Here is a 16,561-nt window from a genome sequence, read left to right on the forward strand (position 1 = left end):
ATTTCCTTATATTTTGTTTCGTACGTGTTGGTTCAAATCTGAAATTTTGAGTGTAGAGATACGTTGTATAGTCACGGACACTTGTCGGCTGCAACAACCCAAAAGTGTCCGTGACTATACATTGTAATATTTGAAATTTTGTATTCATATAGGCGATTTAAGCTATATTTTTGGTTGTGCACTACTTTATCGTTGACATGTTTCATGTTTATTTGCATTTCTGCGACTTCAAGAATAATTGTTGTCGTTCATCAATCACATGAACTTACAGGCTCATATTCAAAAAAGAAAATCTAAAACATTAATTGGCCATTCGCCTGTTGTGTTCGAAATAAATAAATATCGTTGTATGCAAACCGCCAGATTATTGCTAACATCAGCTAACGCAGTTTACAGAGAGGGGTAGCAGAAGATAGAAGATACTCATTCACCCCCTGATTATCCACATGTATAACAACTTTTATGTATCTTCTGCTACACGCAGAATCGACAACTCGGTAACGAGTGTGTTCCTTGCTGACCACCCACCCCTTAGGCAAGGAAAATGTGTCCACTGCATACAACACACTACGAACTTCAGTCTTTTTATCTTGAAAGTAATTATTCCATTTAAAAAAAGACGTCAAAGTAAATGAATCACAACTACTTCAATATTATAAAAAACATTAAATCTGTAAAAGTTACTTACCTTTTTCTTCATACATTCTTGTATTTTCACAGATATATTGGTGCCTTTCTGCACAACTCCTGATAGCATTTGTCCTCTAAACTGACTGCAAACTACTATTTCTTTGCTTTGACAGTATCGTGGCACCTGTTGGTAGATTATGTGATACGAACATAACAAACCGGAAGAAGATTCTAGTTGTTCATGTCTTGTTAGATTTTTAATGATTCCGCACTAACTAATTATATTAGTTTATTTTTCCTGTATGCTATGGTTGGAATGAATCTTCAGCAACACTCTGAAGCACACTTAGAAGGTGTACGTACATGATAATACGAAGAAATACAAACGGGTTACGTCCAAGCTTGATCACAATTCTGCCTGCACCTCGTACTGCTGGGATGATTCGTGTTGTGCTGCCTGCATTGGCTTTACGGAAAGACAGTGTTGCCAAACGTTTCATTTTTTACAAATACTTGTTTTGTCTTCTTTCAACTTATATTTTGATTACGTCTCTCTTCTACCACATTAAGTTTATCGCGTCGATAAGGATGAATGATGTGATCTTTAAATGATGTTCTAGTTAATAAATAAAAAAATTTAAATGCAGAAAAAGTTAAAACAATTAAAGAAAAATGTAGTTTCTAGTAGTTTTCATTTTTCAAGTCATTTTCCCAGGGGCATAACGAGAGTCATTGGGGCCCTGGGGTAGACTACTCAAGTGACTTCCCTCCGCCCTCAATAACTGCTATTATAGTGGCTGGATCTACGAATACAAAAATGCGTAATTTTAGCACATAGGGTGTCCTTCTTCATGACAATCGCAGCAATGATTCTACAGTAACTTTAAAGGCCATTTTCTTGCAATGTTAAGGTATTTATTTTAGAATTTTAAGGTCATAAACTCCAGAGTCCTAGTAACGACCTAGTACAGCATTTCTTATCGTTTAGTCCCACGATTCGATACCCGTAGAGGCACAAAGTGGTTCGGATCCCACTTTAAACTGTTGGTCCAGTCCCGATTAGCCTCTCTCTGCATAAAGTGGACTTAAAAACAAACTCAAGCAAACAAACCTGTTGTTCGCGTAGGACGGGGGAGACGTTTTCCCAAAGGCTGTGCGAAGTCGTAAGAATGATTAGTCTGTTGGTTTTCATACTAGTCGTGGAAGTTAGAGAGAGAAAAAAAACTGTTAATTGTTGAATAAACACAAATAAAATTTAAATATCTTTCACTTCTTTCTAGAGGTAATTTTAGGTATTAGTTTCATATAAGTGTATCCCGTAACAACATATGGAATGTGAAAAATCTATTTCTGTTCCTTTATCTTTAAAACAAGTATGGAAATCATTTGGTAAACTAAAGTCAGAACTCAGAAAGCAGCACGTCTTCCCATTATAATATCAGGCCATCAATCACTGTTATTGTTGCTATTGCAACATACCCACACAAAACAAGGACAAGAACAAACTTTTCCCTTGTTTTTATGGTTTTGTATTTATTTACATACTACGACACATGACTCTAGAAAGTAACCAGCACCTACGTAGAATATACCAGCGGCGTATTCTGGGTTCAAAACTTGGACTATTTCTCCATAGTGCTCCATTGGATAAAAATTTGCTGGGGAGGGAGGGGGACTCTTTCTCATTCGTTTATTTAGGATTTTAAGGTGGTGTCATTGTGATTAAAAATGCATACCTCACAAATAATTATGAACATGTATATCTTTAGAAGAACAACAGTAAGGAAAGTTGATTCATTGATTGATTTTGTTTATTCTACTTTGCTTTTCTGTCACTTCTGTCTAATCGCGAAGATGAGGATGAATGATAATTTTATTTGATTGATGAAGGGAAACTCGCAAAGAACATCCATCCCCAGGATCTGATTTGATTTGAACACCGGTTCTCTGACGTCGTAGAGCGCTGTGATAACCAGTAATATTCTCTTTTCATATATTTCAGTAATGTGGACAAGCATTTTTTTTCTATATTTTGCAACATTGTAATTATTTTTATAATACTAGATATTACTTGTTACTTATAAAAATCAATATTCACTATACAATTCCTGCTAACATTGTCATCTATGATTCGTAATATACCTACCTATAAGAATTTCCACATTAATTACAATGAAAGCAAAACTATATCCAAGCACTAAGAGATAAAAACTAGGCAGCATATGCTCAATAGAGAGTACTACTTTCACATCACATGGGGATTTGCAAATACCACTGCACCTAAATGTATTTATGGTGTCCAGCATTTGCTGAGCAATACTTGTGCATCCCACCGTACAATTTGATTGCAGGAACAATTATCAATAAGAAATGTAACTAATTGAAGAAATTACATTATGTGTCAGAATGTATGTCACATTAATAAGCAATGCCCTGGTTTTTGTAACTAAATTACCTCAACTTTATTCGTAATGTACACTTCTCCCGTTCAATGATTACTAGCTTGTGTGTGGTACGGGATAGCATATTACTCACTGACATCATCGATAAAGAAATGCTCTGGAGGACATGAAAAATGGCTGGATTATTAGTTCAAGGTATATCCTTGAGTGTATATACATTGGTAAAATGTATGACAATTGGAGTTAGAAAAATGACAAAAGCACTTCATAACTTTGTAAGTTGTGACACTGATTAATTTAACTTCTTTCCACCTGAGTAATTTCGATTCATGCAAAATACGCTGTCGACATGTTAAAGTTGATAGAAGAAGACGTGTTGAAGGCTTCCCATCGGAACTCCACACATAATGGGTATTTTGTTGTTATTGGCAGGAATATACATCAATACTTTACATGAGTAAAATACATGATGCGTCGACATTCGACACATCAGCGTGAGGAAAATTAAGAAAAAAACTAGTTTTAGTCACTTTTCCTCTGTATTTCCTCTCTTGTAATCTCCCCCCCCCCCCCCAAAGCCACCAACCTTTCATTTCTTCAAGATATAATTTAATATTTGAAGGGCTCGGTGCAAGAAGGAGCTAACCCTCAAAAAGTTGTTTTCGAGATATTAGCATTTGAAACTTTGAAAAAATCCATAAATCTGAATTTTGTTTGTATTATTGTATAGTTGATTTCAAAAGTATGCCTGAAGTTTCAAGTTTACATGGACACATTCAAATGTGGTACAATTATTGCAAAGATGATTCAATTTGTTTGTTTTTTTCAGTTCATTGTTTCCCATTGTTGGTTAGATCCTTATTGCATCACAATCTTTGGTGTCAGTTCTGTGGAATAACAACAAACAGGAATGCATGACCATTATATTGTGAACAAAAAAATATACATAAGAATTAAAAATCCAAGTTAATTTTGTAGGGAGAAAAAAATTACATACAAGTTTAATTCATATGCAGTGTCAGCCAAAATATTCTCAGCAGTGACACCAAATAGTGGCATATGAATGCAGGTCGCACAAACTATTCTGAATTCAACTGATCCAGGCCCTCCTATTGTATCAGTCCTCACGTCCATCCAGAATTTCTGCACTCTCCTCGGCAGCTACTTCCGTCGGAACAAAGCTGAGATACAAATTATGGTATATCTTAGGGATCCATTCCAACAGGGACATTATGTCTGAATATTTCCGGACATCTATGGAAATCTGTTCTTTGTACTTGCATGGCAAATCACTTAGGGGTACCTCTGGCAGTGGACAGCCTCTTTTCTTTAGGGTGCACCTAGTCCATACTGGCGCTTCTTTCTGGTATGAATAACTCTCATGCAGAATATGGCGAGTAGCGGATTCCATCATAAACACCGCAGCCTCTTTAAACTTGAGAGGCTCCTTACCATCTGTGGTGGTTTTCTTGGTAATTGATGCCACAAGTGGTGTGAGATCCTTGAAGTCGGTTTGCTGCATGCGTGTTACATGAAATTTCTTCTTTCTGTTTGCACTGCTGATCTTATCTGCCCATTCATTTGTTGTATATTGTATATTATAGGAAAATGTGAATGACCTCCTGGAAGATTGTCCCTTTGTGTAGGAACGTTTCGTATTCTGAATTCTAATATTTGCATGAGGTATGTGTTCTGTGTTGCATAATCAGCCAAGTCCTAGAATGTGTGAGAAATGAACTCTGCATCCCCCTTAATTTTGTTCCAGCATTTCTTTGGACAAGTACATGGCTCACCTATCTTCCTGGCTGGAACAACATCCTTTGTGTGCCCAGATGTGTACTGCTCCCCTTTATTTCTTCTTCTCTTACGTTTCACTCTCTCCCAGTTATCCTGGTCGCATCGTCTCTTTCTGGTTGGAGGATGTTTCACAGGAGATCGCTCTCTCGTCCTTGTGATGTGAAGGTCATTCTGAAATGGATCAGAGTAACAAATGTATTTGAAAATGTAAACTAGCAATAACAGTCCAATCCACTCTACAAACAGAAAGTTCCGAAACACATCATTTTTGCAAATGACAAAACAATTCTGATTATTTATCTTTACATTATTTCTACAATACCTTTCCTGTTGATTGACTGATTGGTTTGTTGTTTTAAGTCTACTTTATGCACAGTAAGGTTAATCGGGACTGGACCTACAGTTTAAAGTGGAATCCGAACCACTATGTGCCTCCACCGGGAATTGCACCCGGGACCCCTTGATTACAAGGCGACGACGCTACCACTGCGCCATCCGGAATGCCACCTTTCCTATTCTATACTATTTATCGCAATGTCCTTGATGGTACGTTGTCAGAATTTGTCATTATTAGGGAATTATGTACGTGTGTCACGTCGATTTCTTCGTGATTAATCATTTCAGCAACATGGTGCTAACCTACATTCATTATGTTAGCAGCAGTTGTCATCAGAATAAGTTCATGATTTTACTGTACCAACTTGCAAGAGGCCTGACGAATGCATAGTGAGCTGATTTGCGCATTAACATGCACATCACGACGCACACTTACCAACCGTTTTCACCGTGCCCAAGTCTGAGACAATAAGGTGTTAACCATCATTTTCAAAAAATACCAAAAACAAAAACTTCTTTCTTACCTCAGAGTCGGTGCTATCGCTGCTCGACACTCCACACACATAGTCAGGGTCATCAAAGCTGTTGTCACCGCACAGAGGGCCATTTTCCTCATCAGAATCACAAATATATGAGGAGGTGCTCTGCAGAACTTCCTCGTTATCCGACATTTTCCTGTGGCTTGACACCTTGTTGCACAGAACTTTCCGTTCGTACGTTCCTTTCAAAGAAGGGTACCATGTGATTGCGCGCGAATGTGACACAGCACCAGCACCACCTCTTGGTGAATGCAGCAGACGTTCATGCCGCACGTACTGCACGATGTGTCTCAATTTTGACAGAAGTGAGAGTTAGCTCCTTATTGCACCGAGCCCTTCATTTACTTGTCCATTAATGGACATTTATTCTTCATTCATATCAATGCACAGTATTATACTTAATTAACAGCGACAAATGCGTGATGTCGACACTTGGGGTAGCAATCAGTGGCGTGCCCAAGGGAGGTTGGTGTGGGTCATAATCCCCCTCCCCCCTTTAGGGCCCAGTATTCCTAAAAATAGAACGCCAAAAAAAGAAAAGGGATGAAAAATGAGGAAGGACTACTGAAAAGAAGCACGTGTTAATCCCACCCACTTTCGAAAATCCAAAACATGTTGATTTAACTATTAAGCCAGAGATCCCGGGATCGAACCCCTACATGGGCATGGGTGTTATTTGTGTTTGTCCCTTCATCAATCTTATCGTATCATCTTGACGATTAGCCAAAAGTGTAGGAAAAGCGAAGTAAAACAAACAAAATCAATCAATCAATGAATGATTTGATTTATGCTACTTAGAGTCGCTGACACATTTGGTTAATCGCGAAGATGATACAATACAATTATTAAGAGACAAACACAAATAACACCCATGCCGAGGTCGGGGTTCGAACCCGGAACTCCTGGTGTCGTAGCATGCAGTGATAACCACACCCCCGCAGCTGGTTGATTTCGTGTTTAAGTCCACTTTATGTTCATAAAAGCTAATCGGGACTGGACTTACAGTTTAAAGTGGGATCCGAACCACTATGTGCCTCCACCGGGTACCGAAATGGAGCCATTTGCACTCCTCTACGGAGGTCGGCCGACAACAAAGATGAGTGGAAAGCTCAAACAATTCGGATACTTGGGTATCGGCAAAGCAAACTGCGTATTTACTCAGTGGGACGTAAATTTCAATTGGAATTTTGAAACACCATATTTGTATGTGATTAGCGTTTTACTAAAAAAAAATGCATTGCTTGATTTCCCTAATTTCTCCATATCACGATCTCGTGAAGGAACCGGGCTCGAACCCTGGCCTGTGCATGAGTGTTCCTTTGTAACCACTCTTCATCCGTTTAATTTAATCAACGTCATCATCATGGCAGAATTTAGGTAAAGTGATGGAATAGCAACGCTAAAGAAAAGGGGGGGGGGGAATACAAATAATTTCCTCCCGGTGCATCTGCAGGGCACTGTGAAATCAGGAGTTCAGAGTTCTATGTTTATGATTGTCCCTCGTGACTTTCATAAGCTCATTAGCTAGTTATCGCGATTAAATCTATACAGCTAGAAAAAGCGATGGAAGGTGGCAAAAATTCAATATATTAGAGGAGATAAACCGGTAACAAAACACACTTTTTCCTACTTTCTTCACTGATATTCATTTGGCTTTTTGGGTTCTGGGATACATTTATCATTCCAAATTATTTCATTATTCACTGCAGGGTACAACACACAGGAACAAGAATGCGCGGTCGTCACGGGTTCGAATCCAAGTCTGAATTGTTCTTTGTGCGGTTCCTTCATCAATTTCATTATATCATCACTCATCCTCATTTTCGCGATAACCAAATGTGGCAGAAAGGTGAAGTAAAATAAACCAAACCAATTAGAACGCGCGTTTTCTTGTCCAAATTAATACATCCGTATTTATGACTGTTTAGCTTACCAATTTTTTATTGGAGGCCAAATTATTAATATATTTAAATAAAACACTACTAAAACGAGAGCTAGATATTTGTCATTTAATCATTATATATTCCATATTTGAAAAAAAGATAAAAGAAACCATAACATTTTTGTCTGCACATAATACAAGTACGTTCCCATTCATATATAAATAAAACTACATCCCATATTATACATACATATTGTACAACGTTTAAAAGGTTGTGTAAATACAGAGAACATAAGTACTGCAGAAAATTATCCCCTGAGTTCTTTAGAGGATTTACAAAAGAATCGAAGGGAAACCAATCCCCTATCTGTCCTATAGGAGATAAACTGGAGGACCTGAAACAGTGGGCTTTCAACCATTGAAGCGGGGGGCGAGGGGGCAAGGGAGGTACAGGCAGAAATCTTCGCTTCGGGCGGTTGTCTATACCTGGATTTGGTAAGGCGGAGAAAGAGCCAGCTAGGGTATCCAGCCTTGCCAGCTGATCACATCGAGGGACGAGAAGCGCGTGGAAAGAAGTGTTGAATACAAAGTGAGGTTTCAAGGCAATAAATATTGTGATTTGAAAATAATTAGAGACGTGAGATTGATTGATCTATCTCTGCTAGACTAGCTACTCCTCAGTGCACGTCACTGTTAATTAATATTGAACTCTATTTAGCAAATGTCTCGATTATTTATGGATATTCAAGGGTGGTAAAACGAAGTCCAAAAGGAAGTGTTGTTACTTCCACCCCCCTTAGAAGGAAGGGGTTCAAATGTTGAAATATAATTCTACAATTATGAGTAGGGACCAGTGGCGTAGCGCAGTTCTCTGTGGCCCCCCTGCAAGTAAAATATTGAGGGGCTCCCTTAGTGAAGAAAAAAGTTATCGGGATGATTCCAGGGTGGGACGGACGTACAATAGTTAGCTAGTCCCGCTCCCCCCACAGTTGTACAAGAAATTAACTTCTACCCCAAATACTCCCATTTTTTTATCAACTTTAATATCATTGTAGTAGCTTCTCGAAACAAAATCAGAATGATCTACATATCAGATCAAGAACTGGAAGGATTATTTTTAGGATGAGGGAGGGAGGCTTCACGCAGCCAAATATTTTGTTCGTTATCCTGTGCACTTTTTGATTGAAACATTTTTATTTTAATTAGGTTAATACAGATATATTCACCGTTTATGGGGAATTGTTTAAAGGACAGGAAACACTCCTCTTTTGGACTTTGAGGTGGATGAGCCTTCAGCCCCAAAAGCCATCCCCTCACTGTGCCAGGCGAAGATTCATCGTAAGAGCCGCTCACATTAGCCTTCTGATACTAATAGTGAGTAACATACTCAAGTAAACTTATCATTTCGGTTGTGGGAGTTGAACTGGGCCTCTAGATTGTCAGTGGTGACATGACATCACAAGATCAATTGGAGCATACCTCTCTTAAAATGACCCAAAATCGAAGACCCACCCCAAAAAAAAAGTGCAATCTGCTACAAAGAAATAACAGTGGACTCAAGTTTTGAGAGAGACTGAAAATTTGTCAATCAATGAAATGCCGATTAGAAGGACTGACCCTCCCCCTCCAAAAAAAGTTGTTGACACACAGACGCGGTTTTTAATTTTGGTGTTAGTGGACATCAATATTATTATTCATAATTTTAACAATGTAATTTCTTCCATATAGACTACTGAACATTTATTTCTTACATAATTTTTCATGAAACAAGAATCGCTCTATTAATAGATGGAAGTGTGTGTCCAGTGGCGCAGGAACGGGGGGGAGGGTACAGGAGTACATTATACCCCCATTAAATTTTTGAAGGGGATACTGTACCCAATTAATCCATAAATCCAGTTGTACCCCCCTTAGATAATTTGACAGACGCAAGGCGCTACTGTTAAGAGAACCTATTTTCAATTCGCTCAATAAAAAAGTGCATATTTTTTATGACTTAGGCTATAAGCATTATCTTCCTTACCACAGAAATTCAAACCATTGTAAACGTATTCTACTGCATTGTGCTTTCTACTAGTTAGTTCATTGACCTGTGTTCTTGGAAACCTTTTTAAAGAAAAACGAAAATTGTTTAAAATGTGTGTGGTACGATGGAATCAGATAAAATTTACTCTCAGAAAATCACTCTGCAGAGAATGCTATTTTGCGTAGGGGGGGGGGGGGGGTACATTATTCTAAAGAAGTGGATCTCGTCGATTCGAAGATGAGATATGAATCTTCATCAGAAGAATATATGACTGCCCTCCTTTCATTTGAGTATTTCAAATGGAATTTTCCGAAATGAAATACACAAACGAAACGAAACGTTCGAAACTCTGGTATAATATTTGAAGAAATTGCTTAAAATAAACTTAAACTACTATGTGTCTTATCCAGGCATACCAGACGTATATCTTATTGATGTTTTAAATACCTCGTATATTTTGTTTATTGTAATTGCAAAATTAATCCATTAGTGACAATTGGGAGCCTGTGCTGCCCGATTTCATCTACTCAGGATAAAATTCCGTATTTCGACGGTTCGCAGAAAATCGTTATTAAGGAAAGTTTTTGCTTTAATGACATATTGTACACTTCTGTTCACAGAAAGTGGCACACTCGTTTCAGTTGAAGTCCAGCTTTGTGGCCGGAAGTACAGCCGAAGTAAGTGTTCGGAAAGCAGCAGTGTTGCTTACTATCAATCAATTTAACCATATGCAGGGAATTTTGTGTCTCTCAGACTCAAAGAAAAGGACTAACGGAAAGATTGCATTTATATTAATTAATTGGAATTTCCACGTTTACAATCAAAGTAATGTAAATGTGAAATATTCCTGAAATTTATTTTAAAAAGAAACGCGTTTTTTTTGTTCGTGACGAAGTAGTTATCACAATTCGTTAGAATGCGAGGGCCACGGGTTCGAATTTGGCCTGAGCATGGGTGTTCTTTTTGAGTCTCTCTTTATCGTCGCGAGTATCCGAAAATGGAAGAAAAGCAACATTAAATAACGAAAAGGAAAAAACGCAATAAGAATAAGCGAGACAGAAAAAGTGCTGTTGCAATTCCTGAAAATGAATGCAAAAAAAAATCTTTCGGAAATAGTGTTATCCTAGTCCAGGAGAAGGCTTGAAGAATAAATAAACCCCTTCCCCATACATTTTGGCAAACAGAATCGCAAAGTTGGCACTGAATTTGCGATGGGAAAAACAATAGAAATCCTAAAGGAAGAAGAGTTTATGTCACAGCCAGGGGGGCTCATGAGAGGAGGTACCCCCCCCCCCCACATCAGTCATCCAGGCTATTAAAAATAAGTCAATGGTTGTCCTCTGATTTAACTTTAACAGTAAATGGAATTTTTGTAAAATAAAAATTGCCGGGCTTTACTTGTTTTACACGTGCACGTTGGTTTCGTAATTGAGCACAAAAATAGAATTGTGACTCCCGTAAAATTCTTACCAAATGAATGAATGTCTCCGTAGATTCCAGAATAATGACTCTTAATTTTGAAATAAATTGTTTAAAATAAAAAAATAAAAATATGTGCCGTTGGTTAATGAGATTCGTCGTCACATAGCAGAATCCGCTATATTGACGGAAACTAGAGAACGGTTATCATTTAGGGTTGCAAACATTAACCTTCCACAAAAGCACGATTTCCCAAAGTCTCCATTAATTTTCATGCACAAGCTTCACTTGTATTTTGTCAGCAATGTGTACAGCATATGAACCCTATCTGATGAAGCGTATTGCTTTTGTAATTAGCAAGAAGCGACATCAAAATTTCGAGCTGGACAGGAAAAGATGCAATCTTATGGATAAATTACTCGAATAGATTGGTTTCTTCACCGTGGCTTGTGGCCATGTCGGTTAAAGGCCAGCTTTGTAAGCTGAAATACTAGGTTCGAGTCCCCCTGTCTCCAAACATACTTTTTCTTACGAGGGCCACTATTTATATTTTGAGCCTTGGCAACACTGATTGAAGTTAGGCGCGATTTGACGTTTGCACGGAATCGTCTGGCATTATTGACCATAACGTACTTCAAATGTTTTGTCAATAGCTTGATTTGTGTTGTTTATGTTGCCTTGGAGATTGCGCGACAACAATAAAATGGAATTAACTCGTGAACATTTTCGTTCGATGATTTTTTACGATTTTCGACGTGGATTATCAAGACAAGAGTGCATCGATCAACTTACTTCCACATTTGGCGATGAAGCCCCATCCTTTGCCACTGTGAAACGCTGGTATAACGAATTTTATCGTGGCCGCCATTAGCTCACCGACGAGATTCGCGAAGGTCGTCCAAAATCAGTTGTTGTTCAAGAAAACATTGATGCTGTGCAAAACCTAATACTGCAAGATCGTCATGTGACATACTGTGAGATTGAGGCAACCATAGGCATTAGTTCCACCAGCATATATAAAATATTACATGATCATTTAGCTGTGAGAAAGGTATGTTCTCGTTGGATCCCACACAATTTGACAAAAACTGAAAAAGACGCTCGCGTCAATTGGTGTAAACAAAAGCTCAATAAATACAATCGTGGTGCTTCAAAAGACGTAGGGTATATAAGATTGTAACAGGTGACGAATCATGGATATATGCATATGAGCCGGAACGTAAACAGCAGTCGACTGTATGGGTGTTTCAAGATGAACCCAATCCAACAAAAGTGGTTCGCGCTCGAAGCACATCGAAACAAATGGTCGCCTGTTTTTTCGGGAAAACTGGTCATGTGGCAACTGTGGCTTTAGAGGAACGTAGAACGGTCAACTCTGAATGGTACACAACAATTTGTTTGCCAGAGGTCTTCAGTCAAATACGGAAAACAAACAAACGCCGTCGGATCATTCTTCATCAAGACAATGCCAGCTGTCACGCATCTCGTCTAACAACCGACTTTATGAACAGTCAAAAAATCGAATTGATGGGTCATCCGCCGTACAGTCCTGATTTGGCACACAATGACTTCTTCTTGTTCCCGAATGTCAAGAATAAATTGCGTGGACAACGATTTTCGTCGGCGGAAGACGCCGTTGATGCGTTCAAAAACCATATTATGGAGATGTCTCAAGAAGATTGGAAAAACTGCTTTGACAAATGGTTCGAACGAATGCAAAAGTGTATTGACCATAAAGGAGAATACTTCGAAAAACAATAAAGCAGTTTTCAATGCCAAATTCCGGTTTTTCATTGTTAGGCTCAAAATATAAATAGTGACCCTCGTACCAAATGGGTACTACATAATGTATTTTATTCTCGTCACACCAATTGCAGCCTGAAACTTCGTTATTGTTTGCGTGCCAATAAGAAAATAATGTATTGAAACTATTACTCGTTCAGAGAAACTTTAATGTTACTCGAGACCATGGACGTCCGCAGGATTTTTTCCAGGGGGGGGGGGCAAGGTAGGTATTTTTTTCCAGGGGGGGAAACAAGGCACATTTTCCCCAAAAATAGTGTTGTTCCCTAAAAAAACATTGCTTAAATTTGAATTTATGGTATTCATGCAATAATTAACACATATTATTGTTGTTAAAATGAAATTATGTGTGTGAAATACATAATTTTTGGTTGACTTTCATTTTCCAGGGGGGGGGGGCACGGCCCCCCTTGCCCCCCCATCCGGACGCCCATGCTCGAGACTACTTGAAATTGAATTTTTTTATTTGCTGCTAAGCCTCGACATTTACAACAAGTGCTAAAATTGAAAATTGTTCTGTGATAAAACACAACGTTAATACAAGCAAGAAGAAAACCACTGAAATTAAATGAGTAAGTTGTGAGGAACATCAGCAGATGTATTTTAAGATGTTCCGTCATTCACGTGTCACTCTCCTCGTTTCATACATAGATAGATATTTACAAGTGACCCACTCGATGAATGCTCGCACCTTAAGAGTAATTTTCAGATGGGAAAAAAAGAAAGCCTGGTCCAAATTGTAATGTCAATGCCAAAATTCTAACCCAAAACCATACCCTACATTCACCCCTTCCCATTTAAAGAAATGAAGTTGGATCCAAGATGGCAGACGTTGTAATGACATCCACTAAAAAGTTTCCCCCTAGGGAAATTTCACAGTAGTTCACATTTCCACTTTAAATATGCATCTACTATTGGATTAAAACACCATGAAGCCTTGTTTCCATGATATGAAAAACTCAATATGCTGACCAAGACAGAAATTTATTTTATTATAAAACATAAAACTAAACGTAACGTCTCAACCTTCTAGCAAGGTCTTCCTCAGACTCTGTGCCATGTACAAATGAAACAAAGTACAAAACAGGACAATATATAAACACAAAAATTACTCCCCCCTATATAGAAGACTATTAGAAAGTTGTTTTCCTGGAACATTCCAGCAGCTGGCCTTCCCTTGTCAACTGTACTTTCACCTGACAGGCGATTTAGCTAAACATTTCCTTTCATCTGGAAGGTGGTTGGACTCTTAATCTCACTCTCTTTTTCATTTCCTTCTACATTCTTTTTCCTTCTTCTCTCCTCTTTCTCTCTTGTTCTTTCCACTCTTTCTAACACCTTCTTCCATTCTTTGTTTATCTTCAGTCCCCCCCTTTCCAGTTCATTGTGTCTTCTTCACTTTTTTTCTCTATTTCCTTGGCATCCTTCATTTTCTCACTAGTATTCTCTTCTCCCTTCCTATCTGCTTAGCCTCATCCCACTCTATGTCATGTCCTGTTTCTCTCGTGTGTTTAAGTATCACATTTCTCTCTCTCTTAAGTTGTACATCATCCCTATGTTGTTTCAAGCTATCTCTCAGCCTCTTTTTTGTTTCTGCTACGTACACACACTGACTGACATTATTTACATTTCACTTCGTAGATAATCCCTTCCTTCCTGTTCCTGTTTTCCTCTTTCTTGTTTGCATTCTTCGAAGCATAGCAGTGATAGACTGGCTGACCAACATAGTCGTGTGTGCTAAGGAATCCTTTAGATTTCAACAATCTATTGTTGTACACTTTTTCTGGTACTCAGCCCTCATTTCACCATCTTTTCCTACCTTTGACGTTCTTTTTTTTTTAAGGAATACTGGGCCAAGGGGGGGGTTATAACCCCCACTAACCCCCCTTAGGCACGCCACTGGAACTAACCGATCACTGACCAGGGGGGTTGGATAATAAACCTTTTCCTGCTTCCACAAAAATAGGCAATAATTAGGCTGGAGAGTTCAATGAACTAACCGATCTCCAACTATGTACTGGTCTTGGAGGGTTTTCCATTTAGAAGGGTACACCTTCTCTTTGGTAAGTGAATTGTTTTCATAATTTTTTTCTTGTACAAGGTGATGGTCTAAGTGTTTTTTGTCTATTAGGAGTACATATTTACTTATTCTGAGGGTATTTCATTCAGATCTTATTTATTCAGTGACGGCAGTGCGAAATTTACTTCGGTGAAGAAAGTAATAATTTGTTATGGTGCGGCATGTGTTGGATATATCACGTGCCTCAGTTCCCAAGGGATGATGGATATTATACAGCTGATAGTCAGGATGTTGTGGATCTATCAGGAAGGTATACATGGTTAAGAGATGCTGTAATGGTGTGCAGTGGTATGTAGAATGGCAGGTCGTGAAGAGCATCTTCATACATTGTGTTGAGAAGTTGTGGATGGTGCGAGTTCATTCGACTAGTTATATATTTGTGACGGATGGCTTCGATGTGGGTTGTGATTTTGGGAAAGGTTATTCGCTCGTACAGTAGTCGTGTAGAACTACTCTGAAGGCCAAAGGAAGAGCATGTCTTTCCAGAACTTGTTTGTGATAGAATGAGTCTGGGGCTGATATCCATGCAGTGCGGCCATAAATAATTGCTGGGCGAAGGAAAGCCTTGTAGGTATGTAGGACAGACAACCTGGGAGTTGAGTCCCCAGGAGGTTCCATTTAGCCGTTTGAGCAACCTCAGACGATTTGTAGCTTTCTGGGCAATGTTGAGCAATTGAGGTTTCCAGTTTAGCTTGGAGTCAAATATGACTCCCAGGTATTTTGCAGTGGTGGTAGGCAGAATGGGAGTTCCCTGTATTTTGATGTTTAATAATGTTGGGTTCCTTTAGATCTTCGAGCGACAGCCTGTCTGTAGAAACACCAATGCTTGTGTTTTGAGAGCATTAATTGTGATATGCCATGGGTCACACGATCTTTGGAAGTTTATAACTGGTTGGAGAGCTTTGTTTATAGCTTGGATGGTTGAACAACCGACGAGAAATGCAGTGTCGTCGGTGAATTGGTAGATAGAAACTTGTGGGGGTTTGGCATATCGGCAACGTATAGTATGTAGAGTAATGGTGATAAAGCAGCACCCTGTGGAACGCCAGAGTAAGGGAAAATGGGGTATGACATTGCTCCATTTAGTGACATAAGCAACCCTATTTGTTAGGAAGCTGTGTACTAATCTGACATAGCAAAGTGGTAGGTGGAATTTATGGAGCTGGTAGAAGAGTCCAGTATGCCATACTTTGTCAAATGCTTTCTCCAAGTCGAATATCACTAGACAGGATGGTTTGAAAGTGTTGAAGTGATTTGTGATGCGAGTCATTAGTTTTAACAAATTATCAAGGACACAGTGTTGAGGTCTAAAGCCTGCTTGGTGCGACGGAAGTAAACTGTGCGCTTGTAAGTGCATGTGTATGCGTCAAACATTCGTGTGTTCGAATATTTTGCTAAAGGTTGATGTGAGCTGAATAGGTTGTCTGTGTTCCAGTCTGTCGGGTAGTGTCCTGTGCGGACCAGGGGCAGTGTTTCTCTTCCTACACACAGTATTGAGAATATCGTCTGTTGTAATAGGTACAGAGGATTATTAGGATCAATAGCGTGCATATTACTGGGTTGCAGTTGCCTGTTATTGGGATTGGTGACTGTCAATTTTGGTCTGGAGGCGGAGATTTGGAGCTAGTTGTGGCTTTGGAGCGAAAG

Source organism: Lepisma saccharinum, chromosome 5 (genome assembly GCF_977018435.1).
Source record: "Lepisma saccharinum chromosome 5, izLepSacc3.1, whole genome shotgun sequence".
Lineage (NCBI taxonomy): Eukaryota > Metazoa > Arthropoda > Insecta > Zygentoma > Lepismatidae > Lepisma > Lepisma saccharinum.